The sequence below is a fragment of the Sarcophilus harrisii genome, chromosome 3 (assembly GCF_902635505.1).
Source record: "Sarcophilus harrisii chromosome 3, mSarHar1.11, whole genome shotgun sequence".
NCBI classification, from domain to species: domain Eukaryota; kingdom Metazoa; phylum Chordata; class Mammalia; order Dasyuromorphia; family Dasyuridae; genus Sarcophilus; species Sarcophilus harrisii.
This window is the reverse complement of record NC_045428.1, coordinates 361,398,134-361,415,405: the sequence shown is the minus strand read 5'-3', so window position 1 is coordinate 361,415,405 and position 17,272 is coordinate 361,398,134. Positions and strand designations below refer to the sequence as shown.

General features: G+C 37.1%; 1 protein-coding gene across 3 annotated transcripts in view; it reads right to left on the bottom strand.

The window, feature by feature from the left end:
- Nucleotides 1-17,272, bottom strand: part of GRIK4 (glutamate ionotropic receptor kainate type subunit 4) — a 670,650-nt gene that overhangs the window by 51,481 nt on the left and 601,897 nt on the right. The window lies entirely within an intron of this gene.

Sequence of the window (17,272 nt, the reverse complement as noted above, 5' to 3'; positions counted from 1 at the left end):
CTTTAGAGAAACCTGGAAGGTAGGACACTAGAGTTTAAAATAAATTAGAACATAGAAGCTTTTTATGGAGGTTTTATGGAGTTGGTTAGTTCCCCCCCGGACCACAGAGTTACAGAAATGGGAGAAATTTTAGACATCATCTAGTCCAAAACTCTCATTTCACAGATGGGGAAATGGAAGTCCAGAAAAATAAAGTAAAATGCCCAACTAGTTACTGACAAAGCCAAGACTAGAACCCAAGTCTTTTTTTACTTCCAGTTCAGTGCTGCTCAGTCTGTAACATGTACCTGGAAGCAAAAGGTAAAGTTTGAATTCTGTGTTCTAGAACCAAAAGAGCAGCACCCCATATTTCTTACTCATCACTCTTTGTCCAGTACAAAATAACAAAAATCTGTAATACACAGAACTCTCTGCAATGTCGAGGGACTAAACCCATTCATCATAGTCCCTCTACGTGCTTCATCTGGAGATTGCTTCAAGCATCTTAGTTATGAGAGCTTGTCCAATTTTTAAGGACACCTGGGGAAGAAAATTCTTTAGTTTCTGTCAATCTCTTTTTCTAAAATACTAACAAACCTCACTATAACAAATTTCTTCTTTATATCTAACTTAAATCCTTCCTTCTCTAGTTTGAGTGCCCTTCCATGAGCTCACCAGCCTTCTTGTAACCAGTCTTCAAGAACCCAAAGGCCCAGAGCTCAAGCAACTTCCCAAACTTGATTTAGAAAACATCGCTTTGATATAGAAAGTCCATTGGCCCTAATTAATTTTTGAGCCTACAGACCTCATTTGCAAAGAGAGGTTAAAGTGGACTTCTTCATCAGGCGCAGTAGGGGTCTGCTCCCTGAGTGAAAGGACAATGGTCAATTGTCACAGTCTCTAGAGCAAAGGCAATCACATTGCTTTCTCATTAGGGGTTGGGTAGGAGACAGAATGTTGAATCTGCAAGTACAATTTAATTAAAAAAATAAAACTGGTAATGACTTGATATAAGTACTTGATTTAACTCTTTCCTACCTCTGATCAACATGTGACCTATAAGTGCCTTGGTTCTTTATTGTTTGTTCTTTCTTATATTAGAGGAAGGATATTTGAGATGATTATAATCTTATACACACCCAAAAGGTTGGGAGAGCAAACTACCAGGAGATTTGGGAGGAAAGTCCATGCTAGGTTTAGTAGTCAGGCAGCTTGGGTGAAACCTTCAGGATCAGCTGGAGTAGCTGAGATACAGGCCTGCCTAGTGACTATGCCATATTTTGAAATTTAATTGATGGGATGAGTGCCATTTAGAAGCTAACTTAAGAAACAGGTGGGCTAAGAGAAAGAATGTTTCCACCCTCTCCAGTTCACATTCACAGATGGGGAAATGGAGGCCCAGAAAAATAAAGTGAAATAAAGTGGAAAATGTTTGCACTTATTGCTATAATTTTGAAGTAAATACTCCTGTGTAAAAGCTAAACAACCAAAGAAAGTAAATAAAAGTAAATAAAAAAGTAAGAGGGGTTGATCAGTGAAATCCCAGATCCATTTAATGAGATCTTTTAGTTAAATGTGATAAGTTTATAGAAAGTAACCTTTTTCTTGAATCATTAGATGGGACACCTTCCCATGGAGCCATGAGCATGACTACTGACATTTTGCCCAGGGGATATAGCATTCATGATTGGTTCCATGGAAGTAAGGATACCTCCAACATAATTGGCTTGCAGGGGATTCAAGAGGACAGATTTCTGTCAAAGGAAGGAGTGGTTCCTTTTTGCAGTCTATAAAAGTGAGCAAGCAAATCAGCTTGATAACTTTTGGACTTCCACTTCCTGGGCCTGTTCAGAAGAAAAGTCAGTGTACAGCAGAGAGGCCTGGTCCTGTGGTTTGTGAAAACTCTGCCTCTCTCCCTACTTACTAAATGGGAATGACTGACTTGGGATAGATCTCCTGAGAGGGGCATATGCTTGCCTAAGACCAGAGATAAGTCATCTTAAGAGCAGGCTTCCTAAACTTGGGAGATGGGAACAACTGAAATACTTAGAATTCTCCTGCAAAAAATACATTATAGACTAGAGAAAAATTGAGAAAATGCACCACTCTCCCTTTGCTCTAGAGATGAGGATCCATGGATATAAAACACCATATATAATAATAACTAGCATTTATATAGTGTTTTAAGGTTTGTGAAGCACTTTACAAATATTATTTCATTCTGTCCACATAACTCTAAATAGAGAGGTACAATTATCACCCCTGTTTATAGATGAGAAAACTGAGGCAATGTGAGGCTGGATTTTCACTCAGGTCTTCCCAGATTCCTGATTCTTGCCTAGCTGCTTGACACGGTCTTTGGGTGGATTTGTTTTGTTGAATGACTTTTTTCCTTTCCTTTTAAATATTTGTCTCAAAGGCAGGGGAAGGAAGAGGGACCTATTTGGAAATGAGTGTGGTATAAAAACAAAAATAAACAGTAAAAATAAGAGAGGGAAGAAGTTCATGTGCATGTGTGTTCAATCGACCTGAACATGCAAGTTAGAGCAGTTTTCATGAACTTCCAACTTTTGTGTGTTTGAGAGTTCTGTTTTTTGAAAAATGTCTTGAGTTGTATTATCTGAATCTAACCTTATGAGCAGAGAAGAGAGATGATGTGGGAAGTATGTGCTTTTGGGGTAGACTCATGGGGGAGCCCCAACTTCAAGACTTAAGAAATCTGACAGACCTTCTAGATAGGGAAAAAAATACGCTCCTTGAAGAGAAGGGAAGATCACCCACATACCTCCTGAGCTACATCTTACTTCAAGAAAAAAGCTAAGTTATTTTGATAGTATAGATCTGATAGGAAGGGATTGCATTTTCAGCAGCCTCAAGTGTTTGCCTTCTGGAGAGAAACCAAGCCATAGAGTGATACTATGAGTTTTGGAGGGACCATGTAGCAGGCTAAGGATTTACAAGAGTGTTAAATAGTTACTCCAATGGTAACCCTGAATTCAGCTCCTTTCCCAGGGAAACCAGTGGGTTATTTCAAGACTTTCTTATGTGCTTTTATTAAAAGCATGCTAGTGGAAAGAAGGCTGACTTCAGAATCAAAGCACATCTCTAATTCATATTGGCTATATGAACTTGAGCAAGTCTGGAACTGGTATAAGATAATGACTTTTGAGATTATTCTGCAGAATGGTTACTGATATGCATTGGTAGAAAGTAGTTCTTTACCAGGAGTCTCCCAACAGATGAAATAATAGACCTCTTCTTACCTCCACCTTTTTAAAGGTATGGATTCCTGGTTTTTTTGTTGCTTTTCACATTCTCATAAAAATCTAACAAAAAACAAACAAAAAGGCTATGCTATCCAAATACTTTGTTACATTGGGGGTTGGCATAAGAACTAGATCTCTGTTACCCATTTTTGGAGGAAACTTAGATACAAGACAAATGGAAGCTATATAGCTATAGTCAGAGATTTTCCTAGAATAACATCCATTGGACAACCAGTCAAAGAGAGGGAATTTTCCTTTTGGGGTCAACTCCCAAGATAGGAATTAGTCAGTGTAAACCTAGAGTCACTAGTTATACTAGTTACACAATGATGGAATATGGCTTATTTGTAAGAGGCCTAGATAACTGAAAGCTCAGATAATCTCAAATTCTTACTCTACCCATTCATTTCTTTTTCCCTCTTCTGCAGGTCACAAGCCCATTCAGTTTTAACCAAGAATTATTCATAAAGAATCCAAAAAGTTTAAGTTTCAACTTTGTTATTTGTTTACTTTTCTACCACCTCTATTGTAGAAGGACTGAAAATTCAGGTCAAAAATGAAATGAAGGACCTGGATACTCCATCAATGAGGCAGTCAGCCTAGACTAATCATCACCTTTAGATACTTTACATAATGACATTGGGTCTCACCAAATCCTGAAGAGAGGACGGATATTATAACTTCCATTTTATACATAAGGGAATTTTGGCATAGAAAGAGCCAGCTCATTAGGGAAAACAACACAGTTAAAAAGTTCTCAATTCTCAGTCTGGTGCTCTATCAGTTAACTAGCCACTTGATTTAGCACAGGTTAGCAGATATAATAAAATGAGGCCAGATTAAAAAGAAATCAGATTTCAGACTTGTGCGACTCATAATAAAAATGGAAAAAAATATGGATGACTCGGTACTGATTTTGTATTTCTCTGAGAGACTGCTAATTACTGTTACCAATGAATCAATATGTTGCTTAGTGTAGGAAGGTCTGATTAAAAGATTTCTGGCTCATACAATTTGAAAATTATCTGCAGGACTATTCTGTTCCTACATTATCTGCTTGTCAAAGGCAAGGACAGAAGCTGTATAGGGCATGATGAAACATGGATGTGCCAAAAAGATGAGTCAACTACACAGACCCATCCAATGCAATATGCAGTATTATAGCCCAGCTGCAAAGAAGCACTTAATTGCAGTCAGAAGAAGAACAAGAAGGGAAAGCAAAACATAATAATTTCCCCTAGTCTCAGAGAAAATTAATATTGTGTATGTATGAGAAGATTCCTGCCAGCAAAAGATGAACTAGTTTTTAGACCTATATGAATAGAATGAGGAAGATAAAGAAAAAGATAGGAAAAGGGTATTTGAAGGCTGATAATGTGAGACAGAAACACACTATCTTCTATATCCCTCCAACTATCTAAATGGGAAAAACAGTAATACCAAATCAACTTAACAAATTGAACATCCATCCTCCAAGTTTCTCTGATTTCCCAATGAAAGAAGAGGCAAAAACAAACACATGAAATATAACTCAATCCAAAAAGGATCAGTAAAAATTAAAGAGAGGGAAGGAGGGAGGAAGTGGAGAGAGAAAGAGTAGGTGGAGTAAGAGAGGGAAAGAGGGAGAAAAGGAGTGACAGAGACAGTGAGACAAAGACAGAAAGTGACAGAGAGAGGAGAGAAAAAGAGATACAGAAAGAGAGAAGTGAATAGATGGACAGAACGAGACAGAGACAGAAAAGAGAAAAATTGCCCTAATAATTTACTCAGAGAAAGAATGTGGGCATATTATGACAGATGTGACAGATTATGACAATTATTTAAAGATGTCTCTCTTTTGGCAAAAAGAAAACAAACAAACACAAAATGTCTTGATTCTGGATGCCAGATGATTAAATACACTTCCCTTTGACTAGAGGTAGGTGACTGGAGATGTGGAATGTTGTAGTTTTATTTCAGCTTTAACAGCTGCCTTGATCAGTATTACTTGTTTCCCTTTGTTATGAGGGAGATAGGAGAATGGTATGATGATAAATGCCTATTCGGTAAAATAAAGCAGAACATGTAAGTCAGGAGGGACAAAACATGGAACAACAAAAATCCAAATTTTGTTCACAATTTTAAAGCTTTTTTTTAAATTTTAAAGAAGCACTTAACAATTGCTTTGTTTTAATGCAATTCCATCTTGTATATATTTGGCTGGGGTTCTCCAATCCTTATACAAATAGTCTTGGTCAAGTCTTCAGGGGAAGTTCATTACATACCTTGGCAGATCCTGTGCACTGGCAGATGGACATATCTCCTCAGAAGGGCCAAACAACCAAACCTAAAAGAGATGGTTTCTGTTGACACTACTTTTGTATCCCTTAGCTGCCTGGCCCCCTTCCTTGATCCTATCAGAAGATGTGTGTGTGTGTGTGTGTGTGTGTGTGTGTGTGTGTGTGTGTGTGTTGGGAGGTAAGGGTAGCGATTATTTTTAGTGTTGTTGCCTTGTCATGGTATGATGATTCTCAACCTTCATTTTAATTTATTTTAATTTTTTATTGAGGTGATGATTAAAAAAACAATCCAAAAAGTGGGTAGCAGGTAGCTGTGGAATCAGCAAAATAAGGGTGTAAACTTCAACAATATTGGGAATCACTGAGGGAGAGGAAGAAGATTGGGGAAGGTGTTCATAGTGACGGCCATGTTCAAACAACCCTGCACAGGGACATTAACAATACACAATGGTTTTGAGGACAGTATCTTATGGAAACAGTACATGAGAAAGTACCCCTAGTTCAGGAGTTTTTCTCTGTGTGTGTGTGTTTGTGTGATAGAAACAGCGAGAAAGACAAACATGGATAGAGATAGAGAAATACAGAGAAACAGAGACAGACACAGAAAGAGACAGAGAAATAGGAGAGAGAGAGAGAGAGAGAAAGAGATTCCTTTGGTAGCCTGGTAAGACCTATGAAATCTTGTTCAGAATAACGTTTTTAAATGCATAGGATTACAGTAGATATCAATTACAAAAACTGAATTTTTCCTATCCAAATTCACTCCAGAAATTGATCCATGGATTCCTATGTAGATCTGTGAATCCAAGGTTAAGAACTCTGGCTGTAGTAGAAAGAGCAATGTCCTGTTGTGGTGGAGTATGTTGGTGAGAGTGTAAAACAATCTAGAGTATGTTTAATGTGCATACACCATATAACTATGTGTGCATACATGTTGGTATGGATAGATTCAACTTCAATAACATTTATTTAAAAAGTGTTTATCACATTTGAGACACTGTGCTAAATGCTGGCAATACAAATAAGAAAAAACTTCATCCTTGCCCTCAAAGAGCTTACAGTCTAAGAGAGAAAACATGCAAAAGGAAGCTGAAAAGATTGGTGGAGGGAGGACTACCAGGACAATCAAGATTGGGCTTGAAGGCATTTTATTCCTTGGAGTCAGAACCAAGCTGAGATACTGTTTGAAAATGGAGTTAATCCATTGTGAAGGCAGGCTTCAGGAGCAGTGTAGTGCTCCACTTTCGACTCCTCCGGACAGAGGCAAATGACAGTTCATTGACAAGGTGTTGGAAATCAAAACAGCAGTCAATCTTACTGTGATGTAATTTCACATGATCACCTTATCCTGAGGGGAGACAGGCTTGCTGCGAGTCGTGTTGTTTTCTGGAGTCAAAGCCAAGTCAAGAAACAGATGGAAATGGAGCCTGGATTTGGAGTGTCCATGTGTGGGTATATGGAAATGTGTAGATGTAGGTGTATGTGTTCGTGAATACCTGTGTGCACATATACATGCAATGAGTTTATGTGGATGTCTGTAGGTGAATCCATCCACATATCTTTTTGTATTTTTAGTGTGAGTGCATATGACCATGGATAAATGAGTACTTATGTGCAAATATATGAAAATATATGTATATGTACATATGGATACATGGGTGTCTGTGTGTTTATCTACATACTGTGAGCTAATGTGGATTTCTGAGTGCAAATCTATACATATTTGTTATCTATCTATATATATATATATAATATTTGTACATATAATATCTAATCTATATGTAGTAGATGACATTTGGACGTGTGGCAGAAGTAAGGATGTGACAGAAAGTCACTGCCCAATCAGAAGAAAGAAAAGAGCGATCAATTCTTGAAGAATCAGGATAGAATTGTGATAAGAGATTTCAACTTTCTAGCTATCTGTTGGACTGCTGAATCTATTAGTAATGAAAACACTAATAAAATTTTGACTTGTCTGATAATTATTTCTTCTTTCTGAAGGTGGGAGAGATGAGAAATTTTAATATTTTGGATTCATGTCCCATCAATGAAAAGGAACTGGTTGCCAAAGTAGAAAGGAGGAGGTCAGGAGTGTATTGGAGCAGAGCTGATTGTTAAATTTTTAGTTTGAGTAATTACACCTTGAAAATTGGTAGATACTACAAATTAGGGTTTGATTTGTTGTGTTGATGATTGCCCGTGCGTAAAAAAGTGATGGAGATAATGTTAAGAATGTAAATTAAATTTTAAAGTGTGTCATGTAGTATATTTTTTCCCTTTTTCCCCCAAAAGAAGATTGTTAAATATTCACCAATATACCACTGAATGGGGACCTAGAAAGAAAGTTACCACACCATCTTAAAACCTTTGACAGAAGAAAGATCATGGCATATCATCTGAAAGAAGCTGCTGTGGACTCAGATTCTATAAGGGAAGTAGGGTCATGAAGGTTTTTACAGAGGATTATATAGCAAGACTTTTATAAGGGACTTTAGAACTCATGGGATTTGACTGAGTCCTTCATTTTACAAATAGGCAACTAGAACCAAAGTCATTAAAAGACTTGTCAAAGATCATTCAAGTATTTGATGACAAAATGAATTTGAACCTGGATCTTTTAACTCCAAAATCCAATGTTCTTGACATTCTACAGTCAGTATTCTCTAAGTTTAAATGAGTCAACAGTAAATGTAGTATCTAAATTAGCTTTAGGCTCTTAGACTGCATAAATGGAAGCAGGAGTGAGGGAAGTGATAGTCCTATAATAATCTGCCTTGTTCAGAAAACATTTAGAATGTTACATTGAGTTCCGTACATTACTTTTTAGAAAAAAGGTCAGCTAACTGAAATATATCTAGAAGTGGAAGTTCAAAATGATAAAAGAACTCAAAGTTCTTCTATATGAGAGCTGGTTGAAAAAATTGGAGTTATTTATCATAGGAAAGAAAAGATCCTTATTGTTCAGTTACATCTCACTCTTTGTGATCTCAGGAATCATGTTGGAAAAGGGGGTTTCTAAGTAAGGATACTGCAGTGGTTTGCCATTTTCTTCTCCAAAAGGTTATGGCAAACAGTTAAGTGACTTGAGCAGAATCACACAATCCTAAATATCTGAGGCTGTATTTGAACTCAAGTCTTCCTGCCTTTAGGCTTATCACTCTATCCACTGAGTGGATACTCTATCCACCCGCCCAAGAAAAGACTTAGGGATCATAATCATTGTCTTCAGATATTTGAAAGGGTGTCAAGAGGAAGAGAGATTAGATTAATTTTCTTTGGCCCTGGAATGCAGAACCATGACCAAAAGGAAGTTAGAAAGAGGTAAATTGGGGCTTAATGTAAAGAATAGCTTTTTAAAATTGAATTATCTAAAAAAATGGGCTGCTTCAGAAGGTAGAATTTCCTATCCCTGGAAGTTTTCAAGTGGGGCTCGATGATCACATGTCAGGAATGTTCTCGATAATAGTCATGATTCAGGTGGAGATAGGACTCTGTGACATTTTAGGTACTTTCCATGGCTAAGATTCTATGATTCTATGAATACATAGGAATGTGTGTGTGTGTGTGTGTGTCTGTGTGTGTCTGTGTGTGTGTATGTGAATGAGTACATGTGAATTTGTGTATATGAATTCAATCTTCCACAGAGTGCTTTTGAGAGATCCTTTCTATTTGCTGAAAAAAAAAAAAAAGAAATCTCCCCCACCAGCCTGAAAATCTCAACATCAAAGTCATTCTCTTCAGATTATAGTTATTCCCTTCACATCATGGGAGTTAAGGGCACTGTGCCCTGCAATCTGAAAAATCCGTGTAAAAGTTTTTGGCACTCATTTTGTACCAGAGAAGAAGTCTGAATTTTTGTTGTATTAAAAGATTTAATATTTATATAATTTAATATTATATAACACATACATTTTATGCATTTCTGCATGCATAAACTTTTTCTATATTGTCTGCTGGCATTTACATGTTGTTTACAACTTCCACAAAACTCCAAAATCCCATTTAATTTCTTATGCCAACTCATAACATATCAAAACTATACTGGAGAAAATCGCAATATGGATGGAATAACTGTAAATTAGCAGGGTTTCAGATTAAAATTACTGAAATGAAAATATATTACCTAGGATAGGTAGCACATTATTCTCTCCTTGCCCCACCAGCTATGTGTGGATGAACTTCAGTGTTCCATTCTGAGCCTTTTCATATTTTCTCTCTACCCAGTGGTTCTCAAACATTTTGTTCAAGGACCAATAAATGGCCACAATGTGGAAGAGGATTTGTGATGTGCATTCTCCCTTCAATAAAAATAGTTATTTTTGTTGAATTCTTTGCAAGCTTAAGGTTTGATGTATTTTGAAGTTAGTTTATATATGTAATAAGCAAGTTTGACTTATTTTGAAAATATGATGATAAATATGTTTATATTTAGATGGCGTGCAAATAAAAATTATGCTAAACACAATTATTTATACATTTTATCTATAATTACATAACATAGTATGCTATGTTAGCATAGCTTCTTGGTACACCTAAGCAATTTTGTGACATGGCTCTGAGAAACACTATTTTGTATTCTCAATTATGGTGGCCTAATCAGTTCCCAAGGATTCAATATTCATCTATATATAGATGAGCCCCACAGCTATACATCCTATTTCTCATTTCTGTCCTGAGCTATAGTCCCATATCTCCAGCTGCTTGTTGTACATTCTTCTCTGTTTATTCCATAGACATCTCAAATTCACCATCTCTAAAAACAGGGCTTATAATCTTTCCTTCTAAATCAACTAATTTTACTATTTCTGTTAAGAGTGACACCATCTTTCCAGTCACTTAGATTTCCAACCTAGAAATCATCTTCTTCTCTTCATTCAAGTCTCACCCCTTTATCTAATCAATTGCCAAATCTTTTTTGATTCCACCTCTTTCAAACTTCTCACATCTCTCCCTTTCTCTCTACTCACACTAAAACTGCCATCATCTTTTGCCCAAACTATTTAAATAATCTCCTAATTGGTTTCCTGCTTTAGGATCTCCTCTTTCCATGTAGCTATTAAATTTATAATTTGTCTGATCATGTCCTCCTCACTCAAGAAGTTTGAATGATTCCCCATTTTTGCTAGGATAAAAGACAAATTCCTTTCACATTTAAAATCTTTCAAAATCTGTCTTCAGATTTTTCACCCTTATTATGTATTATTTCTCCTTAAGTACTCTATAAATTGAACTGTGTATTATACCCTGAACAGAACATTTCCACATTTCTAACTTTGCATAGTCTGCCTTCCTTGCCTGTAATGCTTTTTCTTCTTATCTCTGCAGATTGGAAATCCTATCTTCAGGCAAGGCTCAGCTCAGATGTCCCTCTTTCAAGAAACCATTCCTGATTCCACCACTTAATAATGCCCCTCCCAATCACAGTGTAATTATTTTGTAAATATTCTTATTTATTTATCTATGAACCTGTGATATCTTTTTAAGAGAACAGAAGCTCTTTGATAATAAAGACTGTTTCATTTCTGTCTTTGCATCTCTAGCACCTAGAATCTCATGCACAATAGGCTTAATAAATGCTTGAATGATCTTATACTTTCACCTTCTTCTTCTTCTTCTTCTTCATCATCATCATCATCATCTCTCTCTACAAATATTTATGAAGTGTATTTTTTTGGTGAACATGAGAATGAGGAAAGATCCTGAGGGGAAGTAGGGCATTGTACATTTTGGATTGCCAACATGATCTAAGTTGGTTGGGGTCTGCCAGGCAGAGACCTCTACAAATGTCCAACTCAAATGGTGGTGATGCAATTCAGAGTTTATGGTCAAAGGATAATTCAGGGTCAAAAGGAATGCTCAGCTGTTGTTGGCAACCATTGAGCTTAGACAGATGATTGATTATTGAGTTCTCTGAAGGTCAAAGCCAATGGCAACACTGGCTGGAGTAGCATGGGTCTTGTACAGGACAAGGAGAAAGTGGAATGGATAGCAAGTAACCTAAAAAGGCAAGACCAATGATTTTGGTCAGCATCAGATAAGAATTGACAAAATGAGATTTGGATCATGGTCAAAGGTGATAGTTGCAAGCAATGGCTCTGCTAGGTCTCTCGGTGATTTGTACTTTTTAAAATTTGTACCTTTTTCTTCTTTAATTCAATTGTTAAATTTTCAGTATAAACATTTACACTCAGGAAATCAACAAATGTTACAAATCAGGGAGAGATATATTGTTTTTCTTGCTTGTCTGGACTTAAGGAAGTTATGGGAAAATTATTAAGAATTCATCTTAAATTTAAAAATGTGTTTTTATGCATTTTTTTGTTGAACATTTACTAGCACGCCACTATTTAAATCTTTTCACCTTAGAAGTAGGGCAGACCTTCAGGAGAGAAAGGAAAGAGCAAAAGCTGGAACCTTAAGAGAGGATGAGATCTCTCTCTAGGGGAAAGAGTATATAGAGAGAAGTAAGAAGAGCCTGGGAATAATGTTCACTTTTAAGGGACAGTAAGGAGAGGTAGATTCCTGAAAAAGGCAAAGAAACAGCCAAGAAAAAATTTCAGGAAGAAAAAAGTGCTCAAAGCTGCAGAGAGATTGAGAAAGATGAAGGCTGAACATAGAATAATTTGTGTATTAATTAGTAGAGATCAAGAAAGGGTCTCATAGAGCCACAGGGTGGCATATTAAAATTGTCAGGAAAATCCTAAATGTGCTTGTTGGGGATAATGGACCTGGGTGAGAAAAAGCCATTGGAGGATCCCAATACTAGTATGAAAGCTTCAAGAACTCCAGAGTTTTTCAGAGAGGGAATAGAGAAGACATTGACATAACCATCACACAATTTGAGTCTCTCATTATTTCTTGTCTGGATTATTGCACTAACTCTGCTAATAGGTGTCCTGCTTTAATCCTCTCCGCACTCCAATCTATCATTCATACAACTGCCTTACTTGTACTTATAAAATACAAGTCTAACCTTAATATATATATATATATCCCTTGTCTCTCCTTTGAGCACTAGACATTCTTCCCTAGATATCTGAGAGAGATCTCTACTTTGATGTTCCATAGGGATCTCAAACTCAACATTTTCAAAAACAAAATTTATTATCTTTTCTTCTAAATCCAAATTTTCTTCTAACAGAATGAATTCTCTGAAGGATATCACTGTTCTTCTTGTTATCCAACTTTGCAATCTAGAAGTTATCACAGGATCTCAGATCTAGAGGAAGGGTTCTTAACTTTTGATGTCATGGACTCCATAAGCTAATCTCAGAATAACCCGCTTTAATGTATAATATAAAAAGGGAAATGAGTTATGTGAAATGTGGTTATTAAAATATTTTAAAACCTAGCAGATGGGTCTGTTACAAAGATGATTAGGAAAAAGTAAAAGAAACTATATGTTCTAAAATATTTATACTAGCTCTGTTTGGGGTGGCAAAGAACTGGAAATTTCAGGGATGTCTATCAACTGGGAAAAGGCTGAACAAATTATGGTATATGATTACAATGGAATACTACTGTGCTATAAGAAATGATGAACCCAATTTTAGAAAAATATGGAAAAACTTGCATGAAATAATGATGAACAAAATGAGCAGAACTAAGAGAATATTGTATCTGGTAACAGCAATATTGTTTTAAGAACAACTTTGAATGACAAGTCATTTTGACTATTATAAATATCCATATTAACTATAAAAAACCATGAAGGAAGACACATTCTACATCCAGAACTGATAAATAGAGGCACGTAGAGATGGTTTTATGTATGTATGTACATATATATATATATATCTATATCTATATATACATATATATGTATCTAATGGTAGCCATCTCTAGGGTGGGGTGTAGGAGAGAGAAAAAATTATATAAGTTAATTATCTGTTTAAAAGGAAAAACATGTTGTACATAATAGATCTGCAGTTTCACGTACAATTTTTTCTATTATTTTGTTATGGAAATGTTTTATATTTCTTAAGTTTAGAATTAAAAAAAAAAGCTAGGAGGTCCTCAGGTTGAAAACTCCTGCTTTAAAGTTAGGAGAGACCCCAAAAGTCATCTTCTCCAAATTCTTCATCTTCACTTTCATTCACTTACCCATATATACTAAATTGTCAAGAATTGTTGATTTTACCTCCACATTTCTTGCTTCCATCTCATGCTCCCCACTCCCACCAGAATATGCCTTAATGGCCTCCTATTGCATCTAAGATTAAATACTTCCGTTTTTGTGGTTCAGTCATTTTGGATTCTTTGTGATACCATTTGGGGTTTTATTGACAAAGATTTGCCATTTCCTTTTCCAGATCATTTTACAGATGAGGAAACTGAGGCAAATAGGGTTAAGTGATCTGTCCAATATCACACAGTTATTTAGTGTCTGAGACTGGGTTTGAATTCAGGAAGATGTTTTTTCTCTCCAGTTTCCATACTACCCATTGGGCCACCTAGTTGCCTTACATCCCCTTGCTCACTTTAAATTCTGGCTACACTGGCTTAGTGATTGTTCCTCAAATACAGCATTCAATCTTCCATATTTGTACTTTATTCGGTTGTCCCTTATACCTGGAATATTCTGTCTCCTTATATTTTCCTCTTGGAATCCTTAGTGTACTTCAAAGGTTCAGCACATGCTAACTTTTTCATCTGATTCCCCCCAGGTATTAGTCAACTAGTATTTCTTTTTTTCCCTCAATGGTATTTTATTTTTCCAAATACATGTAAAGATAGGTTTCAACATTCATTTTTGTAAGACTTTGTGTTCCGAATTTTTCTCCCGCTCTCCCTTATTTCCCCTCCTTCCCAAGCAATTTGGGAAGCAAGCAATTTGATTTGGTTAAATATGTGCAATCCTTTTAAACATATTTCTATAATTGGCATGTTGTGCAAGAAAAATCAGACGAAAATGTTTTACAAGAAACAAAAAAGCAAACAAATAAACAACAACTAAAAAAGGTGAAAATACCATGCTTAGAACCACATTCAGGCTTCATAGTTTTCTCTCTGCAGATGGAATTTTTCATCCCAAGTCAATTGGAATTATCTTGAATCACAGCATCATTGGGAAGAACCAAGCCCATCACATTAACTAGCATTTCTTAATCACATATTAAGTTCTAAAAATTGTGCTAAATGCTGATAATACAATGAAAGGCAAAAGAAAAAAATGTTCTCAAGAGCCTAATAGTCTAAAGGAGTGATAACATGCAAACAGCAATGTATTACTAGCATGATACAAGCAGGGCAAATTTGAGATGATCTCAGAGGGAAGTTGCTAACTTTAAATTGGGTTAGGAAAGATTTCTTGCAGAAGGTGGGACTTTAGCTGAGATCTGAAGGAAGCTAGAAATGAGGAAAGCATTTCCAGATGTGGGGAACATCTAGTTAAAATATTTGGAGATAGGAGATGGGGTGTTTTGTACAAGGTATGGTAAGGGAGATCATAGCCACTGGGTTGCAGATTGCATGGGGTTGAGTAGGTTTAAATGGAGCTTATGAAAAGAACAGTTTCAGTTGAATGATGAGGTGGGAAGCCTGACTACAAAGAGTGAGGAAAAAAGGAATAGATACACCTATGATAAAATGACCTTCTCAGGGACTTTAGTCATAAAAGCCAGGAGAGATTTGGGACAATATGGCAGGAGTGGGTGGATCAAGAGAAGGGATTTTGAGCATGGGAGAAACACAAGCATGTTTGTTGGCAAGAGGAAAGCAGTCACTACACAGGTGGAGATTGAAGGTAAGCTAGAGACTGGGAATGACAGAAAGAACAATCTTCTCAAGAAGAGAAGCTGGAGTGGAATCACTTGTGTATGCAGAGGATTTGGCAATGAGAAGGATCATTTCTTTTCATGAGAAGAAAATGGCAGAAAGCATCTCAGTGATGTGAGATGAGGAGGGAAAAAAAGAGATCCCCTTTTCTCTCCAGCTCTCTTCCCATTGCTTTGTAATTTATTTTGTGTCTCCTTTCCAGTTATTTATCTTGTTGTTTTTCCCCAGTAGTATGCAAACTCCTTAAAGGCAGAGTCTGCTTCAATTTTATCTCTGTATCCCTAGTGCTTACATAGTTAGTGCTTAATAAATGCTTATTGAACTGAATTGAATTGAACTAAAGCTGGTGTTAGTCAGGAGACTACATACTACATTTCCCCTAGGATTTGTACTTCTGTGTATGTAAACTCCAACAAAGAGAGATCTTTCACATACATATCTTTCTGATTGAAAGTACATTTTGAAGGACTCAAGCCTCTGAGAGTGCCTCTCTCTTTTATCTCCTTGGTGTTTGGGGGATTTATGAGGGGAGGGCAGGCTGGAGCAGACTGCCAAGAGCACAGGACCCTCGCTGCCTTATGGAGTTTAATGGGGTTCATGCAGCCACCAAAATGCTTTCAAAGCACAACAGTTCAATGTGTCCAGGGCCTCCCTCTTGGGATCCCAGCCCTCATTGAGACTGGAGCATGAGATTTTCTGTTTACTACAGTGCCTTGGTTTGTATTCCTGTGGAGACTGTGGTTATTTATCCAACTTGTTCCTAATGGATTGTCATTAGAACTGATCCCAACAAAATCATATTATAGGTGAAGCTTTCTTTGATGCTCTCTTACTCCATTCCCTGCCCCCTGTAAGGAGATTAATTTTCTGACCCTTCCCATCCCCACTGGGGTTTATTGATTTGTTCTCCCTGTCCGTACCTTTTTCTCTCTATTTTACCTCCTGCCATACGCCCCATTCCTTCAGTCCTTTGTTACTAAAGCTGGTTTAGGACAATGTGGGAAGGCAGGTTAATGGTGAATAGCCTCCACTTGAATTTCAACAGGGCTCTCTACGAATGATAGTTTAATGTTACAGATTGATGGTACAAACAACAGTAATAATGAAATGTTAGAGATGGAAAGAATTTAGAGGTCTAAATTTTCCCAAACTTTGTTCTATGGGCCTCAGTGAGTCTTTGAAGCATTTCAGGGGCTCCTTCAAAGAAAAAAATTTGTTACAGTGGACAAGGAAGCATGTGTGATAAACCCACTGTTTAATACAAAAACCAGCGAAGTTGGGCAGCTGAGCTGTGGAAATAGTTGCTGCCAGTAGCTAAAATGAGAGTACCAACCTTTCTTCTCTGAGGCTACCTGTAGTCATCAGAAAAAGTGCACAGAGAGCCCAGGCCTATGGCCTGGTGGTTTAAATTGGCCTTTATGTGGAAGCCAAATGTTGACAGGAAGGAAAGCAAGAGAGCCAGGCTAAACTTTGCCATGAAGAAGCAACATGATTCTGAGAAGCCTGGTTTTCTACATGAGTTTGTGTGCATTTATTTATTCTTCCTTCTACTGTGAACAAAGGCACTTGAAGGGAGCAGCCTTCATGACCAGATTCTGTCGCAAGCTTTCTTACTCTCCCTCCTGTCAACACTGTAAAAACACCGGAAACAACCTGGGCTAACTTCAAAGGAGCAGAAAGGGAAAATGTGTAGGATTTAGTGGTCCTTTAGTTATCTGTGAAGGACTGACCCATCTTTGCAAGAGTATGGGTACCTTACAGTGGTTGTTAGGGTAGTACCACATCTTATTTGGGGTCTCCCATTTTTAACTCTATGGGGTAGCGTCCGGTCCATGGCAGATGCCTAATACATGCTTGTCTAATTGAAGTGTGTGACCAAAACATTTCACGAATCGGCCTGCCCCCCAAGCTGCCTGGGATCTGTGGGCACCAGGAACACCGAAGGCCCACCCGACGATGACTCGGAGGCCC